A 12865-nucleotide genomic window follows, 5' to 3' on the forward strand; every position below is an offset into this window, starting at 1 on the left:
CCGAAAGTGAAGAGGTTATAAGTCGGGTTGGGATCGAAACAATGCCGTTGTCGTGCTCATCGTTTCTCATGACCAGACAGACGACGACCCCGCTCCAGGCGAATTTCGCTGCTGTACCATGAACCCACCATGGGTTATGATACCAAGACCATCAACGGACACGACTCTTGGATTTTTCATTCACTCTAAAGTGCAAAATTTCATAGAAAAGGGTTCCACAAGGCTCAATTTTGGGACCACTTCTATCTTTTATATACAAAATAGCTTCTGCTTTTTTTCGTGGAATTAAAATTTTGCTGTTATTTCCAGCCAGACGTGGCGATTAGATTAATACCCTAACCCATTTCAATCACTTTTTAATCTTTTTCCGACCACCAGACAGGCAGACGCAAAACAAATTAAAAATTTGCATCGGAATTAGGTTTTGGAAGTCGTCGCCTCAAGGCATCGCCGGTTTTTCGTCATACTTACGTCTGAAAAAGTCAAATAATTTCGGTTTCGAATCGTTTGAACGGCTTGTAGTTTGTGTCCATTAGAGCGATTTCTCGTTACGAGCCTCTACCTGAAATAAAAAATTATCACTTGAGAAAAAAATAGGTCATTGAACTCGTGGCACGCGTCCAAACCGCCCCCCTTTTCGTTTGAATCTCGCCCAAATTCCGAAAATTTCTAATTTTAACCAACCAGTCGTAACGATCTCAATTAATGACTGGTGTGCAATTGTAAACAAACAAGCTCAAATTGTTACAATTTCCTCTTGGCGGGTGCAAGTGAGAGACTAGGATAGACAAAGAGCAAAGAAAAAATCTAGAGATGAGGAGGATGTTGCCAGGCAACGAGTCAGACGCCGTCTGATCAATAACAGGAGACCTGAAGCGTTGCCAACAAAATACGAAATTTCATTGAATTATTACTACTTTTGGTGGATGCGCCAGGACAAGTCACATATACTACATCTTTTTCGCAACAAAGTTCAAACACCTCGTTGGTTATTTACCAGCGATTCGTTACACGGCTTCTTTAGGCCGCGACTAATCGCTCGTAGCTGAACATTTTACTATAACAAATAAATAAAACTTGAAACTATAAGTTTGCAATACTGAAATTTGACATGTCTTCTTTTATTTTCTTGCCAACTACGAAATCACTACAAAACTAATAACCGTTAACCTGCGAAATTAGTCAAAAAAGTCGATTACATAATAGATTTTTTAAATTACAAAAAAAAACAAAATTAAACCTAGAGTCTAATTTCTCTTAGTTTTCGGGGCATTTTTTTCAAACAAAGGATAGATAATAAGAAAGCACGTTTAAAACATGAAATTTCGGCCTAATTTTTTACTTTTTTTTGACCTGACCTGACTGAAAATTCAGACCTAGTTTGTTGACTTTTCGAAAATATCTTGCAAAATAATTCGAAAACCATCTAAATCGCCTAAAAGTGGTTAAAATTTCGTAATTTCTAAGCAAAGTTTTCTGAAATGGAATAAAATTCACGCAGCGTTGGCTGAAACCATACAAATATCAGACTCAGAACCAATTTAAATCAGTGAAATAAATAAAAACGCGGAGCAAATTTATTTAATTACGTAATAACAAAGGTAGGAGGAATGTTAGAGGAAAAGAAATAAATGGCACAATTCCCGTTTGAGTGTTGGGATTTGTTGAAGAATTCTAATTACAGCTGAATCGCAACCCCTGTGTAATTTTCGTTTCCAACCCTTTGGAAATAATTTATCCTTTCGTTGGGGCGTAATGCATTTAAGGTTCATTGGACGAAATGAACACCTTTCCGGACCGCGTTTGATCACCCCTCTAAATATGTATCGTGTTCATGTTTTCGTTTGGGGATGGAAACTGTTTGCATTTTTATATATGGTTACAGTTGGAGGCGACTTATTACGTAAAAATTTCAGAATTAATTTGTGAAAAGAAAAGCCTGATTTTAATTTGGAAAGTTTGAATTGTAGGATGTTCGATACAATGGCTGTTTCTTTTTTTGCAACCGCCTTATGAAGAAAGAGCGTAGGTAAATGATTATGCAAGTTACGACAATATTGTAAGCAAATCAATTAGCTCCATGTAAAAAATTCAACAGAAGTTGGGTTTTCTGCAAAGTCATTGGCCTGTTTCTTTAACGGTGATTGATGCATTCGATACATTTTGCGAAATACGAATACGATTCATTTTATCAACAAAATTCTAATAAAGTGTTCCCACATCGCGTTGCTAATAAAAAGACAAAGAAAGTGTGCTAATTCATAGTTTTCACTGCACTATTGTGTTCTAAAAGCGTGTTTTAACACCCATTGAAATCCAACAACTTCCTGTCGAGAATGAAAACCAGGTTGTCTTCATCATCCCGGATTTGATGACATTATTATTAAATGGTTCAAGACACAGATTTTAGAAATCGAAAATAATTCTATTACTAAAACAGCTACAAGACAAACAGTTTGCACCGTTATCTTAATATGTGGTTTCAAATTAACACATGCGGTGCTGCTATTTACTAGATAAATATGAGTACTGTCACTTTATTGTTTAACAGCTATTTGTATGAAAGATGTGATTGCGATAAACACATAACCGGTGCATGTTGCAGCACAGCAATTAGTTCCACAGTGGATGGAGCGAGATATTACCACAAATATGTGACGACAATAAAAAACATATTAATGTGTTAATCAGGACGGCAATTAATTTGAGATCACCTCTCAACAGTTTGTGCAAACTACTTAAAAACCTACGGAAATTACGGGAGAATTTATGCCAACAATATGAAATACCATGGTCGTATTGAATTAATTTGCCTGAGTAGGCTTTGCTAATTCATTCAGATCAATTCAGAGAGACACATTTCCCCATTTTGGTTTTAATATCCTAACAAGTTTTTGCAAAATTTCGTTAAAAGTAATCCATAAAATCAGCAAAATAGACCGAAAATGGTATTATTATCCAAACCAAACCGAAGAAAAGGTCGAAATAAATGTAATTTGTGCTTTTTTCGAATGGTTTTTCTCACGAAATTTCCCAAAAACTGGGAAAACAAAACAAAACTTGTCAAAACAAGTCTCAAAATCACAAAAAATTAGACTATTTCTACTCGATTTCGTTAATTTTTGTGCGAAATTTTGTAAAGAATGAGCTGATAATTTGGTCAAAAGAGAAGTTATTCTACTTGTTTCAAGCTCTTAAATAAACCGATCAGAAAAATCGCCTAATTGAGTCAAAAATCAAAAATATGTTTTTGATGCCGAAACTGTCAATAATGAGCCAAAAAATCGTTTAATAATTGATCCTCAATTTTGTTCATTAAAAAAGCTTGTCCCTAATCGCTGAACTAGTTGAAGCCTTTGAAACACAACCCAATGCTATTATTAAATATATCACAACGTCTCGCTTGCAGGTGGTACCAACCCATCTCTCCTTGAATTTATCGAGTGATAAATAAAACTTGTAAAAGCTACACTTAATTCCGCCACACAAGCTGGTGGTTTTAGATCGATAAAAGACTGGCAATCAACCCTGACCTATTAGGGGTCGTTCACACGACAAAACCACAAGTAATTTTTCGGTGGTTGCTGGGACATACCGTCATTGAGAGTCGGTAAATCCCCTGTTGTGGACCACACCACATCCTTGTATAATCCTTGAATCGAATCACAATCGCGAATTGTCAGCCATTAGACAGACTGTTGGAAAAGCAAACAACGCGCACACCCACACTCAATGACAACGACTGGGGCTTGCTGCGAGGTCTTAGGGGTGAAAATCGATGTTGCCATCTAAAGGCGCAATCGTGGGCGAAACAGACGGCTTTTACACGATTTTGGGGAAATGTGGCAACGACGAACGCAACACTTGTAACAGGTGTTTTTTTAATTTGACTGTTAAGAACTGTTTCTGTAATAAATAACAACTGGAGACCGGATATTTGGAAATATCCCTAATTCGCAATTTTTTTCTTGAATTTTTTATTTTCTTTGTTAGTTGTAGTATAGTACATTATTTCTTAATTTTCTAAAACAAAAAAATAATTTACATAGAATTGCCAAAATTGCAGTGTCGCCAATAATTTTGGTTTTAAAAATTTATTTTCTTAGTTTTTGCGTAATATTTTTTTAAATAGAGTATTTCCGTAAAAAAATCAAATTATTTAAAAACTAAGCAGAATCGACCATTTTATTCACATCTAAGGCGAAGCCCTTAAACCTGTTTACTGTTTCATTTGAATGAGTAATTGACCAATAAAAATATCAAAATCGCCTCCTACTTGTTTAACTGGTGCACAAAAAATTGCAAGACGATTGAAGCGTTCGTTATTGGCTATGGGTGGGGTATTGCACTCCCAACTGTAAAGCGGACCAATCACAAAGCGATTACAACTGGGCAAAAAATCGGCGTATGATTATTTTGTAAATGTCGGCCAAATCAATTGGAATTTCGCCGTTTTCTAATACACTTGGGTTCAAAAAACGTATTTTGTTTTGTTTGCGACCGGAAATTCAGTCGCAAAATTTTCTGCATCACACGATGCCTCAGGCGGTGTTACATGAAGGAATCATGTTCTCATGCATTAACAACAAACATGTAAATAATCACTCATTTTCCCATAATCATTCCGAAAAGTAAAGTTTAATGTGTGAAAGTTAGCTTAACGGATATACGCTCTTATCACAAGAACTGGATACCGTCTGGGAATGAAGAGATGGAAATTCCTATCGATAATAATTAGATAAATCACTGATTAATTTCAAACGTACGGTTTAATTATGCTAAAAAGTTAATTTATGTGGGAGCGCTCTGTGAAGTTGCATTTTCAAAAATTTCTTAAAGTCATTCGCTACTTCATTTTAATTGTAAATGTGTAACGTATTGTCTTTTCGTAAAAATTGTAAGACAATTGGACTAAAAATCAAATAAAGTACCGGATTTTAGGTCAGAAAACTTAGGAGTGACTGTCAAATTACATTTTTTACAGTCGAAGGTCCTTTGAATAATTCACAATATTTTACATGAATGAAAAAATAAAAAATTACAATTTTGAACTCAGCAAATGCACAGTTTAGCTTCTTAAAATGTCAATCCTACCTCAATTGCCAAATTCTTTCCCATGGTCAACTAGTTTCCACAATTTGGAATATTTTCGCCACCTACGTGCATTCTTGGCTCGAATTTTGAACAAAACACACCGGAAAATCAATCGCAAAGCTGATTAATGTAAGTCCGGAATTGCCTTTGTAATAAATTAATTCAAATTGAGCGTAATAAGGTTACTTAAGCCACTTATATAAACATTGAGAGAAAGAGCCGAAAAGCGAGAAATGTAATTAATAATAATGAGTTTTTAGGTGATAGAATAATGAACGACCGGACGTTTTAATAATTGCTCCTAGTGTTCCATATTTGAAAGTTGGTGTTTTTCGTCTAGTCCTCGAGCCATAAATTAATAACAGGAATCGATAAACCCGCGACAATAAACATCGAACGGACGAGATAAAAGTTATGGTGCGAATAAGTCGTAAATAAAAGCAATTGGCAGTTTTCAATGTAAAGACACCGAAAGCAATTGATGGGATCATTAAAGTGGACAAGTGGGAGAGTGCAGAAAAATTCGTCAAGGCCGAATGTAAAGCACAATTAATTCAATTAAAACGCAATTTGAGAAAATACATGGCGCACGTCCACGACGATTTAAATGTATCATTAATAAAGACGTGATGATAGAGAGAGGCAACTAACTTAACGGTGATTTATGTGTGAGCTATAATCCCATGATAAGACATGAACGGTTTCATCAACTCTTCGTGATTTTTGCTCAATCAATCAAAATTTACCAAAAACCAATTACCGAGTGAATTATTTTTACAACAAGCTGATTGTTATTGTTGTGGTTGTTTCATAATCTAACCACAAGGCAAAGGCCAACAAAAATAATCATTTAATTTTGTATTACAAGACAAAAAAAAACGCGTTCACTGAAATTTAATATGACGATATGTGGGCGCGAAAAACAGTTGTTTGACAAAACTGTAGCCAGCTCAAAGAGAATTTTTAATGTCAGCTTTGAAATCCAAGAAGTTGCTCGTACGTAAAAAAGGAAAATGTAACAAGTCTCCAATTGCATCTCTGATATGTGCATGCAGGAAGTCATTTTAAACTACTTTTATAAAGTTGTATTCCCTATTTCATTATTTTGATGTTTCAAAGAGAACGTCGCTATTTTTCCTTCGGCTGAAGTTTGAGATGTTTTCTACTTCTTACATAAAATAATATTTACGTGTGACTTTGGTTGAAAGCAACGACCAAAATTTGCTATTTGTTATCTTATTCCATTTTTGTAACTCTCTCAGTGAAATTTTTTATACTACGTTTACGAACTTTTTTTTTGAAATTTGTGAAAATCGGTCAGGAATTTTTGATAAAATCGGCTCCTCGTCCGATTACAGTTATGAATGGTTTTTTGATTCGGTAACGGTGGATGATTTAAGAAGATTATAATACACTTGAGGGTTCAATTACTGCTTGGGTTAATTCCAGCAATAAAAAAGTAGTGTCGCAAGCAAGCAAGTTTGCAACTCGATATAGGTGGTGCAGTGTTGGCGTCGCTTATCGTCTCGTATAATATTCTACGAAGACGTCGGTAGCGCAAGACAAGCACATTCCGATTTCTTGGTCGCAGGCAGCAAAAGCGGCGATAACACCGGTCACTATGCAATATGCAGACCACACCCAACTCAACAAGTTAATAAAGCATGTGTGAGACAAGATATCGAATGCTTCCTTAGGTCCTCAAAACAATTTACTACCGACCGTCACGCGACACAACCCGGAAATTTCCGTTTTTTACGTCCTATATATACAGAAGATAAGATTTTGTCGAGTTCCAAAAGTTTAGAAAATATAGTGGATGAAACCAAGAGTACAGTCACCATCAAAAAAATGGCACCCCTATCAATCGAACATAGGCCTGACTAAAATCTTTTAGATTTATATCCTATTAGTTTAGAAAATATCAAGCTAGTTTAATATAGCTATATTAGTTTTTAAATGTGTCATTCTTTTTGATTGTGACTGTACATGGGTGTTTTGAATGATAGTTTTAAAGAAATGTTGATAGATGATGGGCCTTGTGTGCGCACTATTAAAATTATTATTATTATTAATATTACAAATAAAACTCTAAACGTTTTATGGAAGAAGTTTTATTTTGCTGTGGTGGTTGTCACCGAGCACTTTGTTACCATGGAAATGCCACGGTTAACGAGATAGGTGAGTGTCTATCGACTTGCGAGGGGTGCTTGAGAGACTTGTGCAGATGGGATTAACAGCTAATTTAATCGTCGAAAGATAATTAAAAGGGTGGCGAAATTGACACCAAATATCTATTTTTGAATATTTTAGCAATTTTCACGAAAACTGTTCGTTGTAGAATAATGATCATTTTTTTAAAGTATAGATAATTAAAAGAGCTTTCCAACGATAGTAAACTGCATAGGGTTATCTCCAATAGTTTCGGAGTTATTGCTCGATAAATGTTTACACATTTTTAATTTTTTTTATTTTTTCAATTTACGGCAAAACTATTCGAAAATTTTGAATTATTTCGGTCTGAACATGTGTAAAACGATGCGAGGAATCGATTGGCACCGAGAAAATTGCCAAATTCTCAATAGTTTTTTAGTTATGAATTTTTGCTTTTATTTGTAATTTTCTCGAAAACTATTAGTCGGAGGACAATGATCTTTTTTGAAAAAGATAGATAATTTAAAGAGCTTTTCAACGATAGTAAACTGCATGGGGTTATCTCCAATACTTGCGGAGTTATTGCTAGATAAATTCTCCGGGTACCCGAAATCGACCAAAATCGCAACAAAAATTGAAAAAATCAAACATAAAAAAATCGAACCATTTGACTTTTTTTTTAAGGGATGTAGGGATAGGAAAAGTTCATAAAAGTTTGCTCGAGCGCCAAGTTTCCGAAATATTATTTATTTATTGGAACCTGGAGTTTACACTCGCCTGTGGTTGAAGTGATTAATTTTAAGGCCTACGGGATTTATTCAAATTCCAGTAACCGGTAGGTTTTACAATGTCACATTTTACGTTTTACACAATCTTATAAGCGAATCTAATTCTGTGTAAATTTCGCCCATCAATCTTTGCACGTTGAGGATTTGCATAGATTTCAATCAGTGTCTGCGCAATGGCAAGGTTTTACAAAATTTATTATTTAGTGATGTGGAGAGCTTTTTTCTCGGTATCAAGGGTCAAAGCAGCAATAAATTTGTTGTTAATTCGAGATTTGGTCCAAGTCATAATTAATTTTTTCGTCCGAAACAAAACGTGAATTGTAATTACGCAATAGGCAATTATCCGTCCGCGTCTGTTGGGCATGTGAAAGCAGCAACAAAGCGGTCCATAAAAACCAACGCATGGCAAAGGCACTTCAACACACATAATCCGCGCCGCCATTGCAGTCTTAAAGCTATAAATTTATGTATTATATTATCTCGTATGCACATACAAAGCCGAAGGTACACATATATAAATTAAAGAGGCCCAAAGAATACTAGTTAAAACTTTATGGCCGATTACCTCAACAAATATTTAGCTTTGACGGCAAAAATGCCAAGTATAATAAAATTGTAATTAATTGATTGAAAAAACTCGCTTGATTAGCTCAAACAGATTGACAGTGATCCACCTACCTAACATCAAACGACTGCTAATTGCAAGATCAAGGCCGAAATTTAAGAGCCTCAAAGTCCACACACAATTTCATAAAATTATTTGCACAACACAATAAATAAATTCGCGTTTGTTCCACTTAAAGCCACACAACTATTTCCTGCTTGACCGGTAAGGACACCAACGTGAGATTTTTAAATAGAACATTAGCCTATATCAGATCTGTTACAATAGTTCACCTTGCATCAATTCATTCAGTGACGATTTTTTTTTATAATAAAATCTTAAACCACCCTTCTGGTAGTAGGTATCACTTGACTGACATTTCCCGTTCATTGTTTAAATTTTTACCAAAAGTTGCTATTATCTGGCATCACAATAGCGTTGTGTGACATTGGATATAGCAGGTAGGTCACAAACCGATTTATTTTAGTTTCAAAGAACTCCTTTCACAAGTGTTTACGTGAGAATTTCAATTTCAGTTTCAATTTGAGCTTGTGATTAGAAGATACAAAGGCTGCGAATTAAAATTCACTTGCCTGTAGTGTTATCCTTTTACGACTAGTGCTTAAAGCAAAGTGAAAATATAACACAGATTATGCACATGAGAGGCCGGAGGTTGTAACAATTTTAATAAAATTTGCATCAATAAATTAATAATCTCGTGGGGGAGAAAAATTCTAAATATTGTAATAATATTATCTCTTATATAATTATTATATTACCTAATATTATATCAAAAATGCAATTATTTTGCAAAATTTCGATAAAAATTAACGGAAAATTTCCAAAATTGGGTCGAAATTGTTAGATTTTTTGTTAGATAATCGATATTAATTCACATTTTTTCAAAAATAACAAAAAAAAAACCGTTGAATTCGGCTGGAAATGGCACATATTTGAAATAAAAATTCACTGTCAAGCCAGAAATGAATTGGATTAAAATTTATTTTTCTATTTTATGGATCAATTTCGTCTTTTTTCGTCTGTAATCTTGTAAAAATGAAATGTTTTTGCATTGCAATCTCTTGCAAGTTTGCGAAGAAATTGCGTTTGTAGTTTGAGACGTGTGTGGGAATTGTACGGAAAGGATAGAATAGTAAAAATTTGTGCGAGGGAGTTACAAAATGAAAGTAAATAAGATTTGCCGCATACATGCGATTCGTGTAGTACGTGATGTTTGAAGAAATCGCTCTGGAATTGATCCATTCGAAACAATGATAATTAGAACCACATTGTTGGAGGTTTTTTGTAGTCATATATCATAAATCATCGATGATAAGCTCAGTCGGTATGGATTTCGCGACCAATTCATGTCTAGACTAAGCTGCTTGTCAGCACTGATGATATTTAAATTATACAACGCCACTTATTCAAATTAAGCGGCGATAGCGACAATAATGACGCCTCAGAAACGTGATAGAGCCATTTAGACACTCTTTGGAACGAAAAACATTTTTTAATTCAACAAAAATTTGAAAAAAAAAATCGTGGCGTGGTATGCGAGTGAAAGAAAGCTTGTGTAACTAACAACATTTCATGTGTTTTGTCGGGAATTATGCAATCGCTCGGTGTTTGTTTGTTGGTTTTGATGGTGAGAAATATCGCAGGAATAACTCATCATCATCGACTAGCTTTACAGTGTTCTACATTTTTCATCAGCCAACTGTGAAACGGTACAATGCACCACAGACTTATAGTACATACGTCTAGCGGGACATTTTTTCTTATTCTCTCATTGAATCTGATCTTAAAACCTGAGGCAGTGCACGAGCTCTCAAGCCAATAACAGAAATTGTGAAACTGGCAACGGTTATTTCAAATTCACAAATTTTTCTTCCCCCATAAGTTTATTAACTTATTGATGCAAATTTTATTAAAATTGTTATAACCTCCGGACTCATGTACCTACAGTCGCACAAAATGAAAATGATCGTGAGGTTTTTGGCGAAATAAAAGGACGCAATTTAGTAATTTTTTCAGAAAATGATATAAAACTTTTTTCGGCGTTTCTCGTTGCGTTGTACGAAATTTCGCCAAAAATTTTGCCGTTTTTAAGCGTTCGAAAAATACCAGTATTTTGTAATTTGAGCGTGTTTTGATTGCGAATAAATAAATCTCGGCTGAATGGCTCTGAAAGCAGAAAATCCGCCCCTAGATTCGTGCGCTTTTAATCTTCCGCTCTAGCGTTGAGATCTCGAGCAACTCTTGGTGTAAGAATTTTATTTATGACGATCATTGGGAAAAGCAACATGAAGCGCGTGCGCTTCTTAACGCCACAGGCCTCTGTCAGAACTGATTGATTCCGAATCGGAGATGAAAACAGAAATTGAAAAAAAAAAGTGAATTGGAATTTGTCAAGTGTTTGTTTGGCCTCCGGTTTCAGGAAATGCGAGCAGTGAAAGATCTGCAGTAGATTAGGCGAAGTAACGTTTCCTGCTGCAGGCTGGTGCCCTAACGGTGGTACCGTTAGGGCACTTTTTTCGGAAAGTGTTTAATAGAAAAGCGCAATTAAGTGAGTCTTTTCTCATGGATTTGACCTAAGCAAGCGTCATTATCCGCGCTCAAACAATGAAAATTCATCAGTATTACAAAGTACTGTTGTTGTGGGTATATCATCTCAAGTCACGACTTGAGCACGGCCAAGGCCCTCAATGTCCTCGCCTCTGCTTCCAACGTCAAATTTCCTAGACCCAACAACAACAGGTAATGAGATGAAATTGGCTTGCTTGCTCGATTTGAATTTGAATTTTTTTATATACGGTGGTGCACCGCATAAATAACATCCCAGGATTGTTGTTTGCATTTATATAACACGGCAATGCAATAACAACAGACAAGTCTATTTGTAAAGTAACTTGAGCTATCCTTTTTATCAATGCCCCGCTGCCTTCGACATGACATGCGCACAATGGAATTGCACTGACGAGGTCACGTTACCACAAAAAGGCAAAAGGTTGAACAAGACATTTAATACAGGGTGTACCATCTGCACACCGAAACACAACCAACCAAAGAGTTGGCTCGCAAAAATGACCAAAACTTCACTAAAAATGCCTCCGAATTTTTTTATTCTTTTTTTCCTCAATTTCTAAGGGTTCTAAAAGTTTCTGGTTGGATAACTTACAATTTTATTAGACGTCAAAATGACGAAAATGCAATCAGAGTTACATAGTCAAAAAATAGATAATTCAATAATTCAGCAATAAAAAATTGTGTAATCATCTCACTTGTTAAAAATTTCGGTATTAAGTCATCTTTTTGACTCAACTTTTTGATTTTTCATATTCTTTGGGGAAATTTTGTAAAATTATTATTTGACTAAACAAAAAAAAAAAAAACAACAGTCGATCCAATGCGGCAATTCTTCGGTCTATTTTTAAGAAAATTTTGCAAAATAATTGTTTTTCGATCCAGTTTTATGATTTTCACAAAGGCAAAAATAACACAATCTCCTAAATATTTGCGTTTTTGGATGAAGAGCGTGCTAAGACAACTCAAAAATTATTTTACCCCACTTTTACAAAAATTGCAATTTTATCTCAATAAATTAACGACCGAAACAAGCAAAAATTGCTTCATTCTTAAGTAATTTTATTTAAAAACTCTTTATTTTTTTTAGAATATTCTGCTAAACAAGTACGTTTCTGTACGAAATAATTTATTTTTCGATACAATTTCACGATTTTTTTTTCTTTTTTCGATGAAAAAAAATCGAAATCCAACATAGAGAGCTTGATAATTATTATTCAATTAACAGTTTAGTTTATTTGTACTTGTTAATTGGAAACACCTCATTTCTAGTCTTGATTATGTGAACATTTAATTTAGCATTGATTTTCATCGTTTTGCGATTTCACGTCCGTTGCATTTTCTCTAATTTCTGTGTTTTTCCGCAAGTGGAGAGCAGAAATGAATAATGTATGAGTAAAAATGATCGAAATAATAAAAGTCGGCCAAACACCGAAATCGAGATAAAAACCGAACCGAAAATCGCTTAGTGCACGTGTTGGTATAATTAGTCGAGTATTTTTCGGTCTCTTTAATCCAAAGTTCATCAACATTGTCATTCATGTTTCTCGAAGCCGACTGAGAGAGAAACCCACCAAGCCCACATGGTATTAAACTTTTTACCATATTTATGGTCAGTGGGCGATCTGGAACTATTATT

At 34.8% G+C, this 12865-nt stretch overlaps 1 protein-coding gene across 9 annotated transcripts in view; it reads right to left on the reverse strand.

Moving 5' to 3' along the window:
• Positions 1-12865, reverse strand: part of Prosap (prosap) — a 33867-nt gene that overhangs the window by 12162 nt on the left and 8840 nt on the right. For 7 of the 9 annotated variants that reach the window (XM_008193335.3, XM_015979387.2, XM_015979384.2 and 4 more), the window contains one exon: positions 472-562. The exons of 1 other annotated variant lie outside the window; for it this stretch is intronic. The gene's annotated coding sequence lies outside the window, so the exon portion shown is untranslated. Of the gene's footprint in view, positions 1-471; positions 563-3595; positions 3750-12865 lie in introns of those variants that run through there. One more of the 9 variants, XM_008193333.3, reaches the window with a different exon arrangement.

The sequence above is a fragment of the Tribolium castaneum genome, chromosome 9 (genome assembly GCF_031307605.1).
Source record: "Tribolium castaneum strain GA2 chromosome 9, icTriCast1.1, whole genome shotgun sequence".
Lineage (NCBI taxonomy): Eukaryota > Metazoa > Arthropoda > Insecta > Coleoptera > Tenebrionidae > Tribolium > Tribolium castaneum.